General features: G+C 50.5%; 1 long non-coding RNA gene across 1 annotated transcript; it reads left to right on the top strand.

Annotated features, from left to right (window-relative positions):
* Positions 1–744: 744 nt before the first annotated feature.
* LOC142559730 (uncharacterized) lies at positions 745–2,142 on the top strand. The gene is made up of 3 exons (XR_012823213.1): positions 745–830; positions 1,635–1,709; positions 1,778–2,142. It is a non-coding gene; the product is annotated as an uncharacterized LOC142559730 (long non-coding RNA).
* The last annotated feature ends 12,757 nt before the right edge of the window (positions 2,143–14,899 follow it).

Below are 14,899 nucleotides of genomic sequence, written 5' to 3' on the forward strand. Positions count from 1 at the left end.
AGCTCAGCTACTTGGTAAGGATTCATTATGCAAAACAGAGGTGAGGCGTGCAGACAGGACACAAGAGTAGAGAAGTGGGCGGCGCTCGTGCTGTTTGCTTGTAAATACTCTACTCTTGTGTCCTGTCTGCACGCCTCACCTCCGTTTTGCATAACGAGTGCATCAACCCACATATTAATAGCGTAGGCGTTTTATTAACTGTGCAATATTTTCAACACTTCCTTGCATGCCATATCATGTGGAATATCTTTTCTGGTCACAAATTTGTGCAACGAATCTATTTGCATGATCGACTCCGGGCCTGTGGGAACGTTCATGCACTTGCCCTTGATGCTGAGTCTTTTACATGTATCCATAAACTGAAGATATGCACATCAGATCCCTGCGAGCATTTTCAAAATTCAATTATCTTAGACAACAGGCACATATGCAATACTGACATAATCCCGAGTACCACTAAGCAGCTGGGACACATTTTTGTTGACCATACTCGCAGTTAAAATAAGTAGATAATGTGGACAGCTCCAGCTCATTCTCCTTAAATCAGTGTGTACAAGGGGGTATGCAAAAATAATTTTTTTTTCGCGCACCGATTATTTTGCTGTATAAGCAAGAGAACCCGCCACTACGTTAGTGTAACGTATCTTGTACATCACACTAATATGTGCTTTAATTTACCAAGTGAGATGAGATACTTTAATGGCTCATTCAGTCATATCACACTGCAAGCTGCATTCATCAATCTTGAATTGGATTTTGCAAATGTTTAATGAAGCGTGTTTCCATTTTATGCAGATATGCAACGGCAAGCCCTTCCGTGTGTTCCAAAGGTAAAATTTAAGCTCCAAATTAAAGAAGACATTTTTAGTCAGAAACAAGCAAAAATGGTGAATGCAGAGTATCAGAAGCCCAAGGTACAGAAATTATGAGAAGTGTCGAATGATTTTAAGGAAAGAGTCGTATTTGAAAATGCAAGACTCTTTAGAGGAGGTCAAGCAAGTCAATATAGGTAGAATACTCTGCAAAATTATGCGAGTGAGGGGATGTCAAACAATGGGTCAGGAAATACGTTGTTTTTCTGCAAAACAAAAGCTGATTGCCATTACATAAGTCATTTTAGCATCATGAGACTGCTGCTTGATAAATTCAGAAATAAACCAAAAAACAAGACACACAAAAATAAAAAAAAAACAATTTAATGATGCTCTCTCCACACTGGGATAAATAAAAACGAACACATCACATCTAATGTGGACATATCAGAGGCCTTGTGAAACACTAAAGGAAAAATTCAGCTTCGAGCTATGACACTTGCCGCATAGATGTGAGGGCCTTGCACTAATAGAGATAGTTACCACTGCATTTAGAAATTTAAAGCATTCGTGCAGGCAAGGATGATTCTTTATATTTTTGGCTACCACTTCAAATGCCTCCACCATGTGTTACAATGCTGCATGTAGCCATACTAAGGATCTCGCAGCAACACCTGCAGGTAAAAAGCAGAAGCAGTCAAAGTGCTGGTGTGTACTGGACACTATGTTTGAAAACTTTTAGGCAAGAAGAGTGCAAGAAGCAGACATAACTGCATTTATTTCCATAATTTCCCATTTGAATGGCCTTTTCTTTTTGCTTAGACAATGCCTACGCATAGCCACAGCAGCTCCCTCATACAGACTCCGCGTGCCAAGAGGCCGTGGAGGCAAATGCAGGTAAGAGGCAAGAAGCAATAGCACTGGTGTCAACATTCATCTAATTTCTTTCTTTTTCTTTCGTTTAGGCAGCCAGCACACCTCGAACAGCCACCTTGACTGCGGGTGTGTCACCCTAGTCGCCAAGGAAACATTTGAGGGAAAGCGGCAGGCAATGTGAACAGCCACTTCTCCATGTAAACGATACTCTTTCTCTCGGATGACTCCTACGCCTCGCCACGCCAGCACACTTGTGCACAAAGATGCCGTGGAGGCACGTGCAGGTCAGAGGCAAGAAGCAGTGGCACTGGTGTCGACATTCACCCAATTTCTTTCTCTTACACTGAGGCAGCCAGCACACCTCGAACAGCCGCGTTGACTGCGGGTGTGTCAGTAGATTCCTGTTGTACATATGCTCATAATAAACTTCAGTAAACTTGAACTTGATAATAAACTTGAAGGCAAATGGGACATTGATGCATTGTATTTTTGAACATTTATTGTACACATACAATATATGTTACACTTTGCAGTACTACAGAGCGTATTTTGAAGCTTCCCCCTATATTTTGCACCTTTAATTACGTATGTGTTGTGTGGCCCTCAATGCAGTTCATGTTGTAGCAGCTGCTTTGTCTGTGTATCGCACATTGGCTTAAGCTCGTGATATCCACATACTTCTCTCACATATACAAAATAAAGTTCTATGTAGTCTTCAGTGTTACAACAAAAAATGAAAGTAAACAATCCGATCGTGGAATTGTGTCTAATACAGTGATTCCTATGACAGTTACTGACAAGTTGACTTGAACTGGTCAATCGGTCCATAGCCTCCTCTATTTTTCAAAAATAAAGGAGGCTATGGATCCGTCATGGCAAGGAATTGTATGTATACATAAAAAGAGGGGGGTATGTGTGTGTGTGTTTGTAGTGGGGGGTATAGGATTAGGGCGGTACGAAAAAAATGTACCAACACCGTCCTCTAGACCCATTCCGTTAAAGTACCAAAACAAAGCGTACAATGCATAAAGTTCATACAACCAACTCTGATATTACTGCACACGCCAGGCGACGCGAGCTACATTTGTCATGACGCATTCGCGACTGCACCGGATGCCCTCCATATTACTCTCGTTAATCGTGCACACTGCACCGAGGCAAAAGAAAGATCAGGGGCGCATATCTCGACCTTGCGAGGCTATGCTGCGCGTGCCAGGGGAGCTGTCCGTGCGAACACTCCCTGGCACACACCTGCCTCGGCGGCCCCAACCTACGTACCGTTCTACTTCGAGCTTTGATCCCCCCACTGTCCCTTGGGTGCCCTGGAGTTCCTGCGCGATATATCGTCGCGACGATAGATCGCGAAAGCGGCTTTTGCAACATACCGCGCCCGTGCGAAGAGAATTACGGAACGCCAACGAGGAATCTGACCACAGCTTCGAGCTCGTAACCTCGTCGAGTGACACTCCTGCAACAGGCGTGACCGCTGAAAACCGCATACCGCCGGAAACTTCAACAGGATCATCCCTCGGTTGCATAACTGCCACCTGTACGGCCAACATGGACCACACCCGCACCGTCCCGCAACATAGAATAAAGAACCAACTTATAAAGCCCAAACACACGGCTGCACGCAAACATCACGACCAACGTTACTAGATTACCTGGTGATCACGACAGTACAAGCGAGACGCCATGCTGCTACGCTGCTACTGTTGCCGGATTGAAACTGACTACTGTCACCAAGTCTAGCAAGCGTCTCAGGAGCTGGCAACGTCGGCGCGTAGCAACATGGCGGCGCTCTTGCCGTTCCCGATTTCAATGCATGGGCCCATAGAGTTTCTCACTATAACACCTAGAGGGAAATCTGGTGCCACCGTCTATGGGAGTTTCTTAAGGAGGCACCGTGCCGTCATGGGAATGACGGTATATGTGTCTGCGAGGCTCGTGTTGGCTGGTGTTGTACGAGGCGTCGTCTAAAACGTGGATCTGGCTACACAAATAACGCGTTCGCAAAGTAAAATCTTCATAAAATGTTTCCATTCACGCATATTACATCTTTACTCACCTACAATGCATGACCAAGGGAAGAAAAGCAAGAACAGACGACGAACTGTTTCAAAGCGAGCGCGAACCGTGTTGTCTGTTCTCCAACTTTAGCGGCCCGCTGACAATTTTTGCGTAACATATAATCGTACACGCAATAACAAGTTCTCATAGTTAAACAAAACATGCTTTTGCGTAATAATAAAACCAAAACAACTTTTGACGTGCTGTTTTAGTAGAAAATGACTCATTGTGACAGACGGAACGGTGCTTGCCAAGCGCGTCTTCAAGGTGTCCTGTCTCTCCGAGAACGATGCCAATCCGAAGTCACAATATACCGGCATTCCCATGCATACCACAGCGCAGCAGCGCCAGATTTCCCTCTAGGTAATGTAGTGAGAAACTCTATGGTCCCAGCATGGCCTTTGCCCTGCAGTGGGCGTAACCAGGCTGATGATGATGATGATGATGATGATGATGATGATGTCTATATGCCAACAGACTACGCCAGACTGCGTGCAGCCCAAGTAAAAAAGATAAGATCCATCTGTTCAAAATCGCGTTCAGGTGGTAAAAATCGGATGCCGTGTGGATTTAGGGGTAGGTCTATCTTTAACGTTCTCTGTAATATATCCCGAAAGAATATGGCATTATTAAAATCAATGAAAACATGTTCGATGCCAAAGTAAAAAGATAAGATCCATCTGTTCAAGATCGCGTTCAGGTGGTGAAAAACGAATGCCATGTGGATTGAGGGGTAGGTCTATCTTTAACGTTCTCTGTAATATATCCCAAAATAATATGGCATTATTGCAATCAATGAAAACATGTTCCATCATTTCAGCTTTGTTGCACAGAAAGCACCTGCTTCCCCATGGCACATGAATTCCTCTTTCCTCTAACCAAGTTTTAACAGGCAAGGTTCCCGTGTGAAGCCTGAAGAAGAATGTTTTAACGTTTGCCGGTATCCACATATTTTTAATCCTTTTAAGAACGCCTTGCCCAACCCCTTCTTGAAACATTTACCGATACAAGCCATGAGTTCGATGCTTCAAAGCGGGACAAAAGCGCCTCTTGTGAATGCGGTGTAGCCTTAGAAACGTGCCGTAGTAAGTTATACTGCGGTGTATATCGGTAATTATGAGCATGTAAATTACAGAAGTCGCAGTTAAACGCGTAGCGAAGTACGTTTCCGCTACATTTCTTCTGACAGAAGACACCCTCCTCGCAATGTACGGCGCTGCCCCGACAGGTGGCGCGCCACTCACCCGCCTCTCGGGACGCAGGTTTGGATTTTGTGGCGAATGGACGTGCTTTTCGGGGTTCTGTGGCGACGACGAAATCATGTTATTGTGCATGCTTTGAGCTTGCTTCTGTTTTTGTTTGCTGTTTTTTTTTTGCATTTAAATAGTAATTGGGGGTTTTCCTTTTCTTTCCTTTTTTTGTCTCTCGTATTTCGGGTGCGCGGGTGTGCTTCGTGTACATTTGTTTTGCAGGATGATTAGAGCGTCCTTTCGTGCCACGTGTTCCAACACGTGCAGCCGAGTGGGACGTTGAGTGTTTGTAGACTTTACATAGTAGCTTGGAAGTGGCAAGACAAATAGCTATTAGTGGTTTTACTGTGCGTGTTTGGTAGAAAAATGAGAGCGTGGCCGCGTGGTTGAGCGCGTGCGAGAGCGTGTCATACCTTTGGTCTCTGCGGCATTGATTGCTTTTGAAACAGTGGTGAGAGTTGCTTTGCGGCATTTTGATGATTTGGATCCTGTGCGTATCGGTTTTTGCTAAAAGGCACGCGCTCTGCATTGATATAGTATTACAGTATTTGCATCAGTAGTAGCATTCTTACAGTATTATAGTATTTGCAAAAAGCCGTGGCGAGAAAGCCGGTCAAGCAGGCAGTGCGCGGGGGGTCCCCCAAGGCAGATGAGATACCCCCAAGGCAGATGAGGAGACGGATGAGAATGAAGAGGGCGTCGAATCAACCGGCACACAATGTGATGTCGATACTAGGCTGCAGAAAATGGAGGCTTTTCAGGAAGAGCTTCTCAAAGAGGTGCAAGAGTTCAAAAATGAGCTAAACAGGGAGCGTGATGCACGGAAGGTAGTTGAAAATAGACTTGAAGCAGCCGAGGAAAAGCTTAACAGGGCCGCCATTGTGACCGAGAATGTGCGTGACAACGGAACGCAGACCCCCGACGAGACAGGCGAGGGAGGGTCAGCGAAATACGTGGAACACTTGCAGGGTGATGAAGGGTTAGCTGGAAAGAGCGGCACCTACCTTGAGGCCGCTACGCGGAAAAAGCAGGAGCCCAAGGGACAATGTCCCTTGTCGACTCCGAATCACGCGTAATAGGATAAAGGGAAGCAGGGAGAGGTAGGAGAGAGTGAAAGATTAATTTTCGCTGGCGACTCAAACCTGGTTGGGTGCTCAAAAGCAATTGTGGAGAGGATGAAAGGCGACAAAAGAGTGGCGGTAGGGACATTTCCAGGGCGCACACTGGGTTTTGTCATGGAGCGAGCAAAAGAAAAGCTCGCGGAAAATGCCCACGTGCGCAACCTCGTCATAGTAGCAGGTGGGCTAAACGACGCCCTAAACAGGAAAGGGCCAGGACTAGCCCAGCGTTTGGCGAATGGGGGTGGACGACTTGCGTGAGCTATCCCCTCAGGTGCAGATCGTGGTGTGCACGGTGCCGGAGGTGCCTGTGCGTGACAGTCATGTACAAAGAGCCGTAGTGGCTGCTAATGAGGCAATATGGAAAATGAGCCGAGAGAAAGGCTTCAAGGTTGTCGAAGTAAACAGGGAAGTAAGAAGTTTCGGTGGTTTTAAACGAGACTGGATCCACTTCAATTACAGGCTAGCACGAGAAGTGGGCTGGCGACTTGGTGGTCGCGCTGTTGCTTTTTTAGGGGGCCCGCGGGCGCTCAGGAGGTCAGAGTAGATAGTAATGAAGAAGGTCCCCTAGGGGAACATCAGAAGAGCATCGCCGTCGATAACAGAAAAAGGAGGAAAACAAAAAAAAGAGCTCGCCATGCAATAGGCTACATAAACATGCAGGGCGGCAGAAGAAAGGAAAAGTGGGCAGAGATTGAGGAGCAGTTACACAGAGAACAAATAGGGGTGTATGCGGTTACAGAAACACACCTTAGAGACTCAGAAGAGCCGCCAGTTATTGAGAATTATGTTTGGGAAGGGTGCAACAGAACTAAGTCGGAAAGAAAGGGAGGGAGAGTCGGAACGCTCATCCATCAGGGAGCCAAATGGAAAAGAGTAAATTCACAATGTCAAGAGCATCTTTGGTTATCAGGTACAATGAGTGGGAAAGAAACTTGGCTGGGTGTTACGTATTTGTGGACCGGAAAAAATTGCACAGAGAAGAATGAAGAGTTAGTGGAATGCATAAGCGCTTATATTAAGGGTTTCGGGAGTGGTGCTGAAATTGTCCTGTTAGGTGACATGAATGCCCACATACAGGATTTAGATGGCTATACCGACAATAACAGGAAGTCAATGCTGGACTATGTGAGCAACATAACCTCGTGATCGTGAATACAGGGCCTAAGTGTGAAGGACAGATCACGTGGGAAGTGGGAAACCGGCAATCGACCATTGATTACTGTCTGATGACAGAAGGAATTCATGATAAGCTGAGAGAACTGGTCATCGATGAGGAAGGGTTTAACAGCATAGGGAGTGACCATAAACGCATCATTTTGAATATGGGATATGTAGTTGGGACAGAGAGCAAGGAGAGCAAAATCGCCACTCCAAATTTGAACGCTGAACAAATAGCAAATACAGTCACTAGAGTTGAGGAAAAACTTGGCAAATGGCCAAGTAAAGAGTGAGAATATGGCGAGCTTCTAAATGTAATAACGACAGAAATACGGAAAGAGAAACAACATGTTCGTTGGAAAGGAAAAAAGAAACCGAAAAGCTGGTGGAACAAGGAGATACGAGAAGTGATCGCCGAACGACAGAAAGCATCTCGAGAGCACAGGCAGGCAAAGAAGGCGCAGTTGATACAGGATGAAGTAACCAGTAAATGGGAAATATACCGGGAGAAAAAGTCTATGGTTCAAATACTGGTGCAAGCAAAATTAGAAGGTGGAAGTGAAGGTTGGTTGTCAGGAATACGTGAGAAAAAGAAGGCCGCACCGAGAATATTTTGTAACCACATAAAATCATTATGCAGGAAGTCAACAACAATAGAACAACATATCCTAGACGAAGATGAAAACAGACTGGAAGGAGAAGCGGCAATGAATTACATCCGAAAAGCAACAGCCGAATCTTTACAAGGCAATGACGAGGTTGTACTTGATGAAAAGAGCATGAAAGAGACCCAAGTGGAAAATGAGCTGGTGCTGACAAATTTAAACTGGAAGAAAGCGGAAGAGAAAATTCCTAAGCGCACAGTCACAGGGCTAGACGAGGTTCCCGTTAGGCTGATAAATGAACTAGGACCAAAAAGTAAGGAAAGTCTGTTGAAAGCAGTGGAAAAAACTTTAAAAGGTAGGCGAATACCAGACAGTTGGCGACAAAGTAGAATGAACTTAATTTATAAAGGTAAGGGGGAGAAAGACAGAATTCAGGCGTATAGATCGTTGACCATTACATAGGTAATATACAGGCTAGCAATGGCAATCAAAGCAAGGCAATCAAACTAAAGCTTCAAGCATGGGCAGAGAATAACGGCATTTTGAGTGAGCTTCAGGATGGCTTCAGAATAGGTAGGCGTTTGGATGATAACTTGTCTGTTCTTACTCAGTGTATTGAAATATGAAAAGCAGACCGTTGTATGTGGCCTTTTTAGACATTACAGGTGCCTACGACAACGTAGACCGAGACATTTTGTGGAATATTCTGGAAGGGGAAGGCTTAGGTAACGATTGTCTACAGCTTTTGAGAGAGATTTACCCAGAAAATACCGTATGCGTTGAATGGGAAGAGTTGAGGAGCGAGGAGAAAGTTCATATTAACAAGGGACTGAGGCAGGGGTGCCCTTTATCCCCGCTGCTGTTTATGACGTACATGGTGAGGATGGAGAGGGCGCTAGAAGGAAGTAATATCGGGTTTAATCTCTCATACAAACACGCGGGTACAGTAATAGAGCAGCAACTCCAAGGTTTATTTTATGCGGACGACATTGTGTTGCTAGCTAACAAGCAATGTGATTTGCAACGTCTGGCTATTATCTGTGGAATGGAAGGCAACAATTTAGGTTTGAAATTTAGTGTTAGAAAATCAGGTGTTATGGTTTTCAATGAAAACAGTGAACAGACAGTGGAGATACAGGGCCAAGAAATATCTCGGGTAATAGAATATAAATACCTCGGTATATGGATAAACGAAAGCAATGGATATATGGAAACACAGGAAAAAACCATAACAGTAAAGGGGAAGAGAAATGCAGCAACAATGAAGCACAGAGCGCTATGGGGATACAATAGGTACGAGGTCCTCCGACGTATGTGGATAGGTGTAATGGTTCCAGGACTTACTTTTGGAAATGCGGTTGTTTACTATAAATCAGGGGTACAATCAGAACTCGACGGGAACCAAAGGTCAGTGGGTCGCCTCGCATTGGGCGCTCACGGGAAGACTACAAATGAAGCTGTGCAGGGTGATATGGGCTGGACTAGTTTTGAAGTGAGGGAAGCTTGCAGTAAAATTGAGTATGAAGAATGGCTGAGAAATATGGAAGAAAGTAAATGGGCTGGGAGAGTGTTCAGGTATCTGTACAGGAAAAAAATTGATTCACAATGGAGAAAAGAACTAGGAAACTTACCAGCAAGTATGCGGCCCATAGGGTGGACAACACAGCAACAAAGAAGGTCAAGCGGAAAGTCAGAGAGGCTGAATTAATCTCATGGGTGGCGGCAATGGAAAAGAAACCTGCCATGAGCAACTACTTAAGAGGAAAAAACGAAATCAGGAAAGAAACCATTTATGATAACTCAAAGGGAGGCTCATTACTTTTCGAAGCGAGATCGGGATGCCTTAGAACACGCACCTATAAAGCGAGATATAAGAAGGAAGAAGAAGCATGCGCTTGCTGCGGTAAAGCTAGGGAAACTACGCAGCATGTTTTATTAGAATGTGAAGACGTCTACCCAGCGGTCGATTTAGGCACCACTGGCCTCCTTGAAGCCCTTGGGTTCAGAGGGAGCAGTGATAAAGCAAAGATGTCCGCAATAGACATTAATAAGAGGCGAGTGGAGGATTGGTGGAAGTAGGGAAACGACAAAAGACGGAGACGTACAAAAGCACAGTTCGCAATAGGGGATCAGAAAATTTGGGAGTGGTAGTTCAGTTTTATGCGAAGCATATTAACGTAGGTTTCGGGCCTTCGCGCGACGCCCGGCGGTGGCCACCATTGACCTTCAAGTGACCTTCAAGTAGGTCACGTGACATGACGTCACGTGATGACGTCACACAGGCTGCAGATGGGGCCTTATATCGCGCCGTCGGTCGCCTCCCGGCGGTGGCCACCATTGACCTTCAAGTAGGTCACGTGACATGACGTCACGTGATGACGTCACACCGGCTGCAGATGGGGCCTCATATCGCGCCGTCCGTCGCCTCCCGGCGGTGGCCACCATTGACCCTGAAGTGAGATCACATGCTGTGACGTCACGTGATGACGTCACACCGGCTGCAGATGGGGCCTCATATCGCGCCGTCGGACGTCGCCCGGCGGAGGCCTCCACGCTTCGGTTCGCGCCGTCGCGCGCGACGCGGCGGCGGCGCCACCATCGCTGCATCACGTGATATGTGACGTCACGCCAGGGATGAAGCGGCGCGCGCCCGCCGTCGCGTCAGTCTTTGTGCCCGCAACCGCGCCAGCGTCTTTGCGCCGGGCGTGTATGCGGTCAAGATGCCTCCAAACGCTAAGGATACGCTAAGGTTAAGCCCAGTGGATGCTTCGCATCCACTGGGCTTAATCTTGATAAGCCTCCAATTTTTTTTTCCTTTTTCATTGTTTAACCTAGGTAGGATATCAGGCAGTATGATAGCAAGAGCTTGGTGGCGCAACCCACCGCCCCGTTCCAAAGGGGACGCTCATAATATCCATCCATCCATCCATCTCCCCTTCGTCTCGTTTGAGCGCATTGGGGCCGTGCGGGGACCGGTGCGAGGATACCCTAATACCCTTGCGTTTAATAAGTTTTCTCGGGAGAGTATTGTCTGAACCGCCGTTGGAAGAGGTCACGCTGGAACGTGCTCTGCTGTTTCACACCCCTCTTCGCGATACCAGTCGCGTCCGCGCTCTCTTGGTGCGCGGTATTTCCACCGCACAATTCGAGCTGTCAACTAGTGGAACAGTCGACCACACGTGAACTGTTGCTTTTGATCGACGCTAGCGCATAGCGCCACCCCTTCGGTCACAGCGATGGAGCCAGACACGTCCGCCCCTACGGTATCAACTGCGGAAGGAACACGGCGGTCCGGTACGCGTTTATCGCAGCACAAGCCCTCGGAGAGCGTTGTGTGCCCGCGGTCTCTTCGGCACATGATTGCCCAGTGCGAGGAGACCCTTCAACGCCAGGAGCAGGCACAGCGGCTCTGCGCGGCCGCCAACTGGTCCAAGCGTTCACGCGGATCACCCGCTACCGACGCGTTTACCGGGGCGATGCCGCAGTCTGCTCTGGCTGCGTCGATGGCTTTCGACACCGGGGCACGAGGGACGCCAGCCACGACCGAGTGTCAAGCTTCACCACCGGACACCACTTCTCACAAAGCGGCCGCGGACGCCGGTGCAGACGCTGCCTCGCTGATCCCACCTGCTGTTGTGTCGGTTCTCGCACCGCGTGAGACGCCGAACACTGCAGTTCTTCTGCCGAACTCCGTGACTTCCGCCGCCATCGTGAGTGATACCGTTAGCGCTTACCCAGCTGCGTAAATCAGCGAGCTATCGAGCGCTCCACTCCCGGATTCGGATGACGATAACGACACGATGGATACCTCGTCCTCGCGCAAGCGCTCGCGCCCGAGCGAGTCCTGCAGCGACGACGAAGCCCCGCGCAAGCTAGCGGCGACAGGTTCTGACGAATCATCGCCCCTTCCTGTGACGCCCGTCTGCGAAAACGCCGTGATGCAGGCGGCGGACTCTGTAGAGCATTCAGACGGCGGCACGACCAACACAACGCAGAACGAGAGCAGCCCACGTGTCACGGAGCTCCACGATGAAGAGAGCTTCACAAATGTGATCTAACGCAAGCAAAAACGCCGCCTGCTTGCATCAACACGAGAGGGGATCGCCGCCAGTGTGGCCCCTGCTGCCCACCTTCCGGGACATGCTGCGGCACCAACGCCTGCTGACTACGCTGGTTCCTGCTTGCCGGCAGTTCCTGCTGCTGCTGGGACCACAGGGGCTGGCCAAAGCCACCTAGGCGGCATTGGGATGGCGCGCCTGCAGCCAACGTCGCTGGTACGGTCCTCTTCAAGCCGGCATCCGCGGCAGCTTCGTTTCACCGAACATCTCGCCTCGCCATCGCGCAAGTGCTCTCCGCGCTGCCTGGAGTCGAGGAGGTGCGCGTGAATACGAAAAAGAACATTGTGGCGGCAGACGCCGCAACACCCGCGCGGCTACAGTTCCTGCTGGCTACGACCGAGCTGGCCGGGATCGCTGTCATTGGTCGTCTCCCTGCAGACCGTTCCCAGAGCACAGGCACGGTACATTGAGTCGACGGTGACTCCTCCGTCGAGGCACTGTTGGCGGCAGTGACCTCGGTCGTGCCGGTGACTGCGGTCAAGCGGAGCGGTCGCACCGTGACCCTGCGCTTTGCCGCCCCGAGCCCACTGGCCCGCATCTTCCTGTTCCGGTTGCCTTTTGATGTGCGACCGACGCGGCCCCGGCCCTTGCAGTGCCGCTGGTGTGGGCGCTATGGCCACTCGACGGCGGCGTGCGAGGGATCACCAGTGCACAGCCAAGCCAAAGTGCTTCCACTGCGGAGGGGCACACGCTGCCGACGCCCCTGCATGCAAGCTGTGGCAGGCTGAGAGGTGCATATCCACGATAAAGGCTACAGCGCCGACCCACAAGCCTCACCGGGAAGCTCGAGCAGCTATGTGTGCCTCCACCAAGACACAAGCCTCTCCCATTGCTTCGGAAGTCCATGCACTGGAGACGGCGGAACCCCCAGCTATGCATCTGTGGCCACGGGCTCCGCCAAAAGCACCTCGTCGAAAGGAACCCGGCGTGGCCAAGAGAAGCTGGGCTGCAAGGCGGCCCCGGCAAATGCAGCAGGCGCACCCCCAGCCGCAACTGACGTGGCGCCGTCCAGCCACACTTAAAGCAGTCGGAGGCCACCAGCCTGAGGCTCCTTCTGCAGACCGTTGCTGACCTAATGCCAGCCGACAACAAGTTGCGCTCAATCTGCCTCCAGGCAGGTGGGCAGCCTCATCAGCAGAGCCACCATGGCTAACGCCCCAGCTGGGAACAACCGTCGCCGGCCGAGCGTGCTTCAGTGGAACGCGCACTCTTTGCGGCGGCGACAAGCAGACCTCTCCTTGCACCTCCTGCAGAGCGACTGCGACGTAGTTGCTTTGCAGGAGGTGTACGTGACTGCAGATGATTTGCGTCTACTTGGCTACGTGGGCTACAGCAGCCGCACTTCGTGCACGCTGCAACCCTGCACGGCGACACCATGTCTGAACAAAGAACATCCACAGGGACTTCCCCGCTGCGCGGTGTACGTGCGGGCGGGTGTGCTGCAAGCTGAGGTCGATGTGGCGGATCTGACTGGAGGACCACTCGAATGTTGTGCTGTTCGTGTGCGTCTTGGAGGTATTGACACCACCGTGGCCAGCGTGTATATTCGACCGTGCCGGCCCTGGGATCCCTCGTGCCTGCTGCAGCTAGCCCGACGTTTCGGTAGAGACTTCGCCCTCTGCGGAGACATCAATGCTCACCACATCATCTGGGGCAGTCGCCACTGCTGCGGACGAGGTAGCAGCATTGTGGACGTTGTTAACCAGCTGGGTCTGAATATTCTCAACACCGGGGCTCCCACTTTCGTCCGCCGCACATCCCGTGCCATCAGCACGGCAATTGACGTGAGCCTGCCCACTGAGGGCTGCCGATACACTTGGACACCGCAACCGGACACCTGGGGGTCCGACCACTTCCCTATCGTGCTGGACCCGTTCAGGGGCAAGACACCCAGGACGCGCGTGTACGCCACTGTCGATTGCAGTGCTTTCCGTAAGCTGTGCCAGCAGGACACCAGTACCATAGACTTCCTGCAGCTTGTGGCGGACAGCGGCCGCGCAGCCACAGTCTGGTCCACTGCGCAGGAGGACCAACCAGCACCAGACATTCGGCACCTCCAGCTACGAGCTGTCAGGCACAGGGCTGAACGTAGAGCACTGCGAACCAATCAGGCGGAGCACTGGACGGAACACCGTCGCATCGACGCCACCTGCAGACGACACTCCCGGCAACGCAGGCGCCAAAGCTGGCAGGGCATCTGTGCCACGATCATCAGGGCGCCGGATGGAGCTCGTGCCTGGCGCCTGCTGAGGGCCTTGCGGATAGGACCTCGTGTACAACGACAGGTGCTCTCAGCAACCATTTCCCAGGGCATCTCCGCATCTACTCTGGCGGAGTTACTAACCGATCGGTTTACCGCCCGGCCCCTGGTACAGCGGGTCCTGCCTCAGCCAGCTACTGGGCCTCGGTACCTCCCCCCCCACCTGCCACCATCCGGAATGTGTGCTCGAGCAGATTAATGCTCTTTGCTGCGAGCCCATTTGGGTGCATGAGCTGAAGGCCGCCTTAGGACAAACCAAGCGACGGAGCGCTACAGGAGCGGGTGGAATCACGTTCCAGATGCTTCGGAACCTGCAAGATGCAGAGCATCTTGCGTCTCCTAGAATACTTCAACACCATCTGTATACTGGGGCTCTCCCAGACAGCTGGCTCATCGCAGTAGTGGCGCCAGTCCTTAAGCCACGGAAACCTGCGGCGGCACCCCCCTCGTACAGGCCAGTGTCTCTCACCTCTGCCGCCTGTAAGGTGATGGAGAGGACTGCCCTGGCACGCATGGAGTGGATCGCCGCGCAGGTGCAGTACTTCCTGGAGCAGCAGACCGGCTTCAGGCGCCACTGCTGCACTGCCGACTCCATCGTAGACGTCGCGTGCCACACTGGAGGATGCAAA

Source organism: Dermacentor variabilis, chromosome 10 (assembly GCF_050947875.1).
Source record: "Dermacentor variabilis isolate Ectoservices chromosome 10, ASM5094787v1, whole genome shotgun sequence".
Classification (NCBI taxonomy): Eukaryota; Metazoa; Arthropoda; class Arachnida; order Ixodida; family Ixodidae; genus Dermacentor; species Dermacentor variabilis.